Raw genomic sequence first — 7,363 nt, 5'->3', positions numbered from 1 at the left:
GTGTTTGGAAGTGTGTTCAGCACATGGTTGTGGTTATGAGTGTGTCTGTCTGTCTGTGTGTGTGTGTGCATGTGTGTGTGTGTCTAGCCTCAGATGGAGGAACAGAAGCAGGACACTCAGTAGAGTTGGCGTATGCACAGCAACGCAGCAGCGAAGAAAAAGAGAGGAGGCACAGAGGCTTTTATCCATCCGGCCCCATCCACAGCACAGAGGCTTTTATCCATCCGGCCCCATCCACAGCACAGAGACATCCAGACATCCAGGCCCCATCCACAGCTCAGAGACATCCAGATATCCAGGCCCCATCCACAGCACAGAGACATCCAGACATCCAGGCCCCATCCACAGCACAGAGACATCCAGACATCCAGGCCCCATCCACAGCACAGAGACATCCAGACATCCAGGCCCCATCCACAGCACAGAGACATCCAGACATCCAGGCCCCATCCACAGGACAGAGACATCCAGACATCCAGGCCCCATCCACAGCACAGAGACATCCAGACATCCAGGCCCCATCCACAGCACAGAGACATCCAGACATCCAGGCCCCATCCACAGCACAGAGACATCCAGACATCCAGGCCCCATCCACAGCACAGAGACATCCAGACATCCAGGCCCCATCCACAGCACAGAGACATCCAGACATCCAGGCCCCATCCACAGCACAGAGACATACAGACATCCAGGCCCCATCCACAGCACAGAGACATACAGACATCCAGGCCCCATCCACAGCACAGAGACATACAGACATCCAGGCCCCATCCACAGCACAGATACATCCAGACATCCAGGCCCCATCCACAGCACAGAGACATCCAGACATCCAGGCCCCATCCACAGCACAGAGACATCCAGACATCCAGGCCCCATCCACAGCACAGAGACATACAGACATCCAGGCCCCATCCACAGCACAGAGACATACAGACATCCAGGCCCCATCCACAGCACAGAGACATACAGACATCCAGGCCCCATCCACAGCATAGAGACATACAGACATCCAGGCCCCATCCACAGCACAGAGACATCCAGACATCCAGGCCCCATCCACAGCACAGAGACATCCAGACATCCAGGCCCCATCCACAGCACAGAGACATCCAGACATCCAGGCCCCATCCACAGCACAGAGACATCCAGACATCCAGGCCCCATCCACAGCACAGAGACATACAGACATCCAGGCCCCATCCACAGCACAGAGACATACAGACATCCAGGCCCCATCCACAGCACAGAGACATACAGACATCCAGGCCCCATCCACAGCACAGATACATCCAGACATCCAGGCCCCATCCACAGCACAGAGACATCCAGACATCCAGGCCCCATCCACAGCACAGAGACATCCAGACATCCAGGCCCCATCCACAGCACAGAGACATACAGACATCCAGGCCCCATCCACAGCACAGAGACATACAGACATCCAGGCCCCATCCACAGCACAGAGACATACAGACATCCAGGCCCCATCCACAGCATAGAGACATACAGACATCCAGGCCCCATCCACAGCACAGAGACATCCAGACATCCAGGCCCCATCCACAGCACAGAGACATCCAGACATCCAGGCCCCATCCACAGCACAGAGACATACAGACATCCAGGCCCCATCCACAGCACAGAGACATACAGACATCCAGGCCCCATCCACAGCACAGAGACATCCAGACATCCAGGCCCCATCCACAGCACAGAGACATCCAGACATCCAGGCCCCATCCACAGCACAGAGAGATACAGACACCCTGGTGGGGACCACATGGTTACTGTAAGTGAAGCGTTGTTGTGTTTGATGGATGCAAAAAAGGTTTGGCGTTTGGAGCGATAATGTATTTGCCATTATAGCAGAGATAGAGTATGACTCAGTTTCTAGTTTTATTAGTCTTCTGTACAGGATACACATGGTATTTACGGTCCAACGAAATGCCAACTTGCAGGTTACTTCTCGACAAAGCAACAACAATAAGAAATAAAATAGAAGAATACGAACATAAAGTAAATGGCTCAGTAGAATATAAGAAATATTTTAGCGTAAGTATAATACAGGAAGACACAATTTATAGTCCAATATTTACACATGTACTGGGGAAGGGGGGGATGGAGGGCAGTGTATCCACTGAGCAGTATAATAAGAGTCTGGTAGCAGCAGTTGTGATATGTCTGTGTGGGTGTGTGCATGAGTGAGACCGTGTGTGCTAAGGTGCAGAGATCAAACACATCAAACATATGGAAACCATGTGTGTGTGTGTGTGTGTGTGTGTGTGTGTGTGTGTGTGTGTGTGTGTGTGTGTGTGTGTGTGTGTGTGTGTGTGTGTGTGTGTGTGTGTGTGGCAGAGATAATGTTTAGAGAGTGAAGCTGCATGCCGCTGGTCGGAGGTCAGTCCTAGTTGGAGGAGCGGAATGTGTCTCTCTCTATCAGAGGCACAGTTAGCAAGCTGCCTTGGGGGCAGAGGATAAAATCAGTCAAACTCCTCGCCAGCTGTTGGACGTCCTGACTAACTCTGCTAATTACAAACTCAGTGGGCTTCCTCTCTGTCCAGACTCCCCCTGCAGACACACACACACTCACACACGTGTGCGCAGACACGCACACGCACACACACACACACCCTGTCCCGTCCCACACCGCCTGTCCCGTCCGACCCCCACCTCCGCTCCATCTGCTAGCGAGCTGTTTAATTTGGAGCAGCTCTTTAGTTGATGAAAGAGAGTGAAGGCTTGAAAACTTCAAACCAAGTCTGCTAAATGACAAAAAAATAAAAAAAATAAAAACCAAACCACGGCACGTCTGCGCTGCCCTCAACCCCACATACAACTGCGTCTGAAGTTGGCCTCCTCCCTCCTTCATTAACATTAGCTAACGGTGGCTATGCTAGCTACCTCGTCATGTCAGACCCCATTAATTAATCGGGCATCTCAGGTAAAGCTAGTGTGCCTCCATAAACAAAGGCTTTTCCTGAAGCTATGTTGAAGCTATGTTGTTCTTTGTTTGCTGGACTTGTTTTCTGTCTGTGGTTGTTTTGGTTTGTAGATGAAGGTCTTTGCTTGGGACTGTTGTTTGGACTTGCTAGCAGGCTGGCAGGAGCACTGATCTTGTTACTGACATGTATCTTCATTGGGGGTTTGGTAGGGTGGGGTGTGTGTGTCTGTGTGAGGGGGGTCAGTTCTTTGCTGTGGAGGTAGAACAGTGGCCTTGTGTTGGCATGGATGGAATATTGATAGTTTTGATCCGTTAACAACATTCCCCATAATTTGTTGTCTGCTGTTGTCAACACTCCACCTATTTCCCTCCTCACTCTTCATTCAGGTGGAGTGTCTGACCTTCATTCAGATGGAGTGTCTGGCCTTCATTCAGATGGAGTGTCTGGCCTTCATTCAGGTGGAGTTTCTGACCTTCATTCAGATGGATGGTCTGACCTTCATTCAGATGGATGGTCTGACCTTCATTCAGATGGATGGTCTGACCTTCATTCAGATGGAGTTTCTGACCTTCATTCAGATGGAGTGTCTGAACTTCATTCAGATGGAGTGTCTGAACTTCATTCAGATGGAGTGTCTGACCTGAGCCGCAAAAATAGTGCACTACGTAAGGAATAGGGTGCCATTTGAGATGCATCCAAGGCCTGCCGGTCAATTGAGTGGCAGATTGAAACGGGTCAATATTGACATCCTCTGTGCTGGTTCCTCATTCTAATCTAATCACCTCCTCTGTGCTGGTTCCTCATTCTAATCTAATCACCTCCTCTGTGCTGGTTCCTCATTCTAATCTAATCACCTCCTCTGTGCTGGTTCCTCATTCTAATCTAATCACCTCCTCTGTGCCGGTTCCTCATTCTAATCTAATCACCTCCTCTGTACTGGTTCCTCATTCTAATCTAATCACCTCCTCTGTGCTGGTTCCTCATTCTAATCTAATCACATCCTCTGTGCTGGTTCCTCCTTCTAATCTAATCACCTCCTCTGTGTGTTTGAAAAGGGCAGCTGACAGGGAATCACTGGAGTCTGACAACAGTGGAGGCAGGCTCACTGGATGTGTCCCAAATTGCACCCTATTCCCTATATAGTGTACTACTTTTGACCATAGGGCTCTGGTCAAAATTAGTGCACTTATAGGGAATAGGGTGCAATTTGGGACACAAGCACTGTTCAACTGCCAGGCAACGGACTCATTACCAAATTCCTAGCTGTAATTAGAAGGCTGATGATCGCTCACCTCAATAATGTTTAGTGTTTAACAGACTTCACCAAAACTATGCTACTTTAAAGTGAAAATAATAAATAACCAACCTAGCTAATTCAACAACCCCTCCTCTCTCTCACCCTCTCCTTATCACATATGCCATTTATCACAAACTCAACCTTAACCACACCCCAGCAAAAAACCCTTATAACAGTAGAAATTGCAGGGCGAACCAACGCCTTTCCTTTGAGTGAGAGCTTGATTAAAAGACCAAACAGACCTATTTCAAAGAGAGAGAGAGAAGGGTGTAAACAATGTTATGAGGCTGCCTGCTACACCTCCCGCCCGCCTGCCTGCAGGGACTCAGACTTGTACCACACTGTTATTACACTGCATCCCAAATGGCACCCTATTCCCAATAGGCCCTGGTCAAAAGTAAATCAAATCAAATAACATTTTATTTGTCACATGCGCCGAATACAACAGGTGTAGACCTTACCGTGAAATGCTTACTTACAAGCCCTTAACCAACAATGCAGTTCAAGAAATAGAGTTAAGAAAACATTTACTAAATAAACTAAAGTAAAAAAGAAAAGAAAATGTAACTATAACGAGGCTATACAGGGGGTGCCTGTACCGAGTCAATGTGCGGGAGAACAGGTTAGTCTAGGTAATTTGTACATGTACAATGAGGGAAAAAAGTATTTGATCCCCTGCTGATTTTGTACGTTTGCCCACTGACAAAGACATGATTAGTCTATACTTTTTATGGTAGGTTTATTTGAACAGTGAGAGACAGAATAACAACAAAAAAATCCAGAATAACGCATGTCAAAAATTGTATAAATTGATTTGCATTTTAATGAGCAAATAAGTATTTGACCCCTCTTAGTACTTGGTGGCAAAACCCTTGTTGGCAATCACAGAGGTCAGACGTTTCTTGTAGTTGGCCACCAGGTTTGCACACATCTCAGGAGGGATTTTGTTCCACTCCTCTTTGCAGATCTTCTCCAAGTCATTACGGTTTTGAGGCTGACTTTTGGCAACTCGAACCTTCAGCTCCCTCCACAGATTTTCTATGGGATTAAGGTCTGGAGACTGGCTAGGCCACTCCAGGACCTTAATGTGCTTCTTCTTGAGCCACTCCTTTGTTGCCTTGGCCGTGTGTTTTGGGTCATTGTCATGCTGGAATACCCATCCAAGACCAATTTTCAATGCCCTGGCTGAGGGAAGGAGGTTCTCACCCAAGATTTGACGGTACATGGCCCCGTCCATCGTCCCTTTGATGCGGTGAAGTTGTCCTGTCCCCTTAGCAGAAAAACACCCCCAAAGCATAATGTTTCCACCTCCATGTTTGACGGTGGGGATGGTGTTCTTGGGGTCATAGGCAGCATTCCTCCTCCTCCAAACACGGCGAGTTGAGTTGATGCCAAAGAGCTCAATTTTGGTCTCATCTGACCACAACACTTTCACCCAGTTCTCCTCTGAATCATTCAGATGTTCATTGGCAAACTTCAGACGGCCCTGTATATGTGCTTTCTTGAGCAGGGGAACCTTGTGGGCGCTGCAGGATTTCAGTCCTTCACGACGTAGTGTGTTACCAATTGTTTTCTTGGTGACTATGGTCCCAGCTGCCTTGAGATCATTGACAAGATCCTCCCGTGTAGTTCTGGGCTGATTCCTCACCGTTTTCATGATCATTGCAACTCCACAAGGTGAGATCTTGCATGGAGCCCCAGGCCGAGAGAGATTGACAGTTCTTTTGTGTTTCTTCCATTTGCGAATAATCGCACCAACTGTTGTCACCTTCTCACCAAGCTGCTTGGCGATGGTCTTGTAGCCCATTCCAATCTTGTCCCTGACATCCTTGGAGAGCTCTTTGGTCTTGGCCATGGTGGAGAGTTTGGAATCTGATTGATTGATTGCTTCTGTGGACAGGTGTCTTTTATACAGGTAACAAGCTGAGATTAGGAGCACTCCCTTTAAGAGTGTGCTCCTAATCTCAGCTCGTTACCTGTATAAAAGACATCTGGGAGCCAGAAATCTTTCGGATTGAGAGGGGGTCAAATACTTATTTCCCTCATTAAAATGCAAATCAATTTATAACATTTTTGACATGCGTTTTTCTGGATTTTGTTGTTGTTATTCTGTCTCTCACTGTTCAAATGAACCTACCATTACAATTATAGACTGATAATTTCTTTGTCAGTGGGCAAACGTACAAAATCAGCAGGGGATCAAATACTTTTTTCCCTCACTGTAGGTAGGGGTAAAGTGACTAATAAACAGCGAGTAGCAGCAGTGAAAATAGTGTTCAGCAGTCTAATGGCTTGGGGGTAGAAGTTGTTAAGGAGCCTTTTGGAACTAGACTTGGCGCTCCGGTACCGCTTGCCATGCGGTAGCAGAGAGAACAGTCTATGACTTGGGTGACTGGAGACTGACAATTTTTTGGGCCTTCCTCTGACACCGCCTAGTATATAGGTCTTGGATGGCAGGAAGCTTGGCCCCAGTGATGTACTGGGCCGTACACATTACCATCTGTAGCACCTTATGGTCGGAGGCCGAGCAGTTGCCATACCAGGCAGTGATGCAACCGGTCAGGATGCTCTCGATGGTGCAGCTGTATAACTTTTTGAGGATCTGGGGACCCATGCCAAATATTTTCAGTCTCCTGAGGGGGAAAAGGTGTTGTCGTGCCCTCTTTACAACTGTCTTAGTGTGTTTGGACCATGATAGTTTGTTGGTGATGTGGACACCAAGGAACTTGAAATACTCGACCCGCTCCACTACAGCCCCATTGCTGTTAATAGGGGCCTGTTCGGCCCTCCTTTTCCTGTAGTCCACGATCAGCTCCTTTGTCTTGCTCACATTGAGGGAGAGGTTGTTGTCCTGGCACGACATTGCCAGGTCTCTGACCTCCTCCCTGTAGGCTGTCTCATCGTTGTCGGTGATCAGGCTTACCACTGTTGTGTGGTCATCAAACGTAATGATGGTGTTGGAGTCATGCTTGGCCACGCAGTCGTGGGTGAATAGGGAGTACAGGAGGGGACTTAGCACGCACCCCTGAGGGGCCGCAGCGTTGAAGATCAGCGTGGTTGATGTGTTGTTACCTTCCCTTACCAACTGGGGGCGGCCCGTCAGGAAGTCCAGGATCCA

Source organism: Coregonus lavaretus (genome assembly GCF_964263955.1).
Source record: "Coregonus lavaretus genome assembly, chromosome: 4".
In the NCBI taxonomy this organism is placed as follows: domain Eukaryota; kingdom Metazoa; phylum Chordata; class Actinopteri; order Salmoniformes; family Salmonidae; genus Coregonus; species Coregonus lavaretus.
This window is presented reverse-complemented; position numbering follows the sequence as displayed.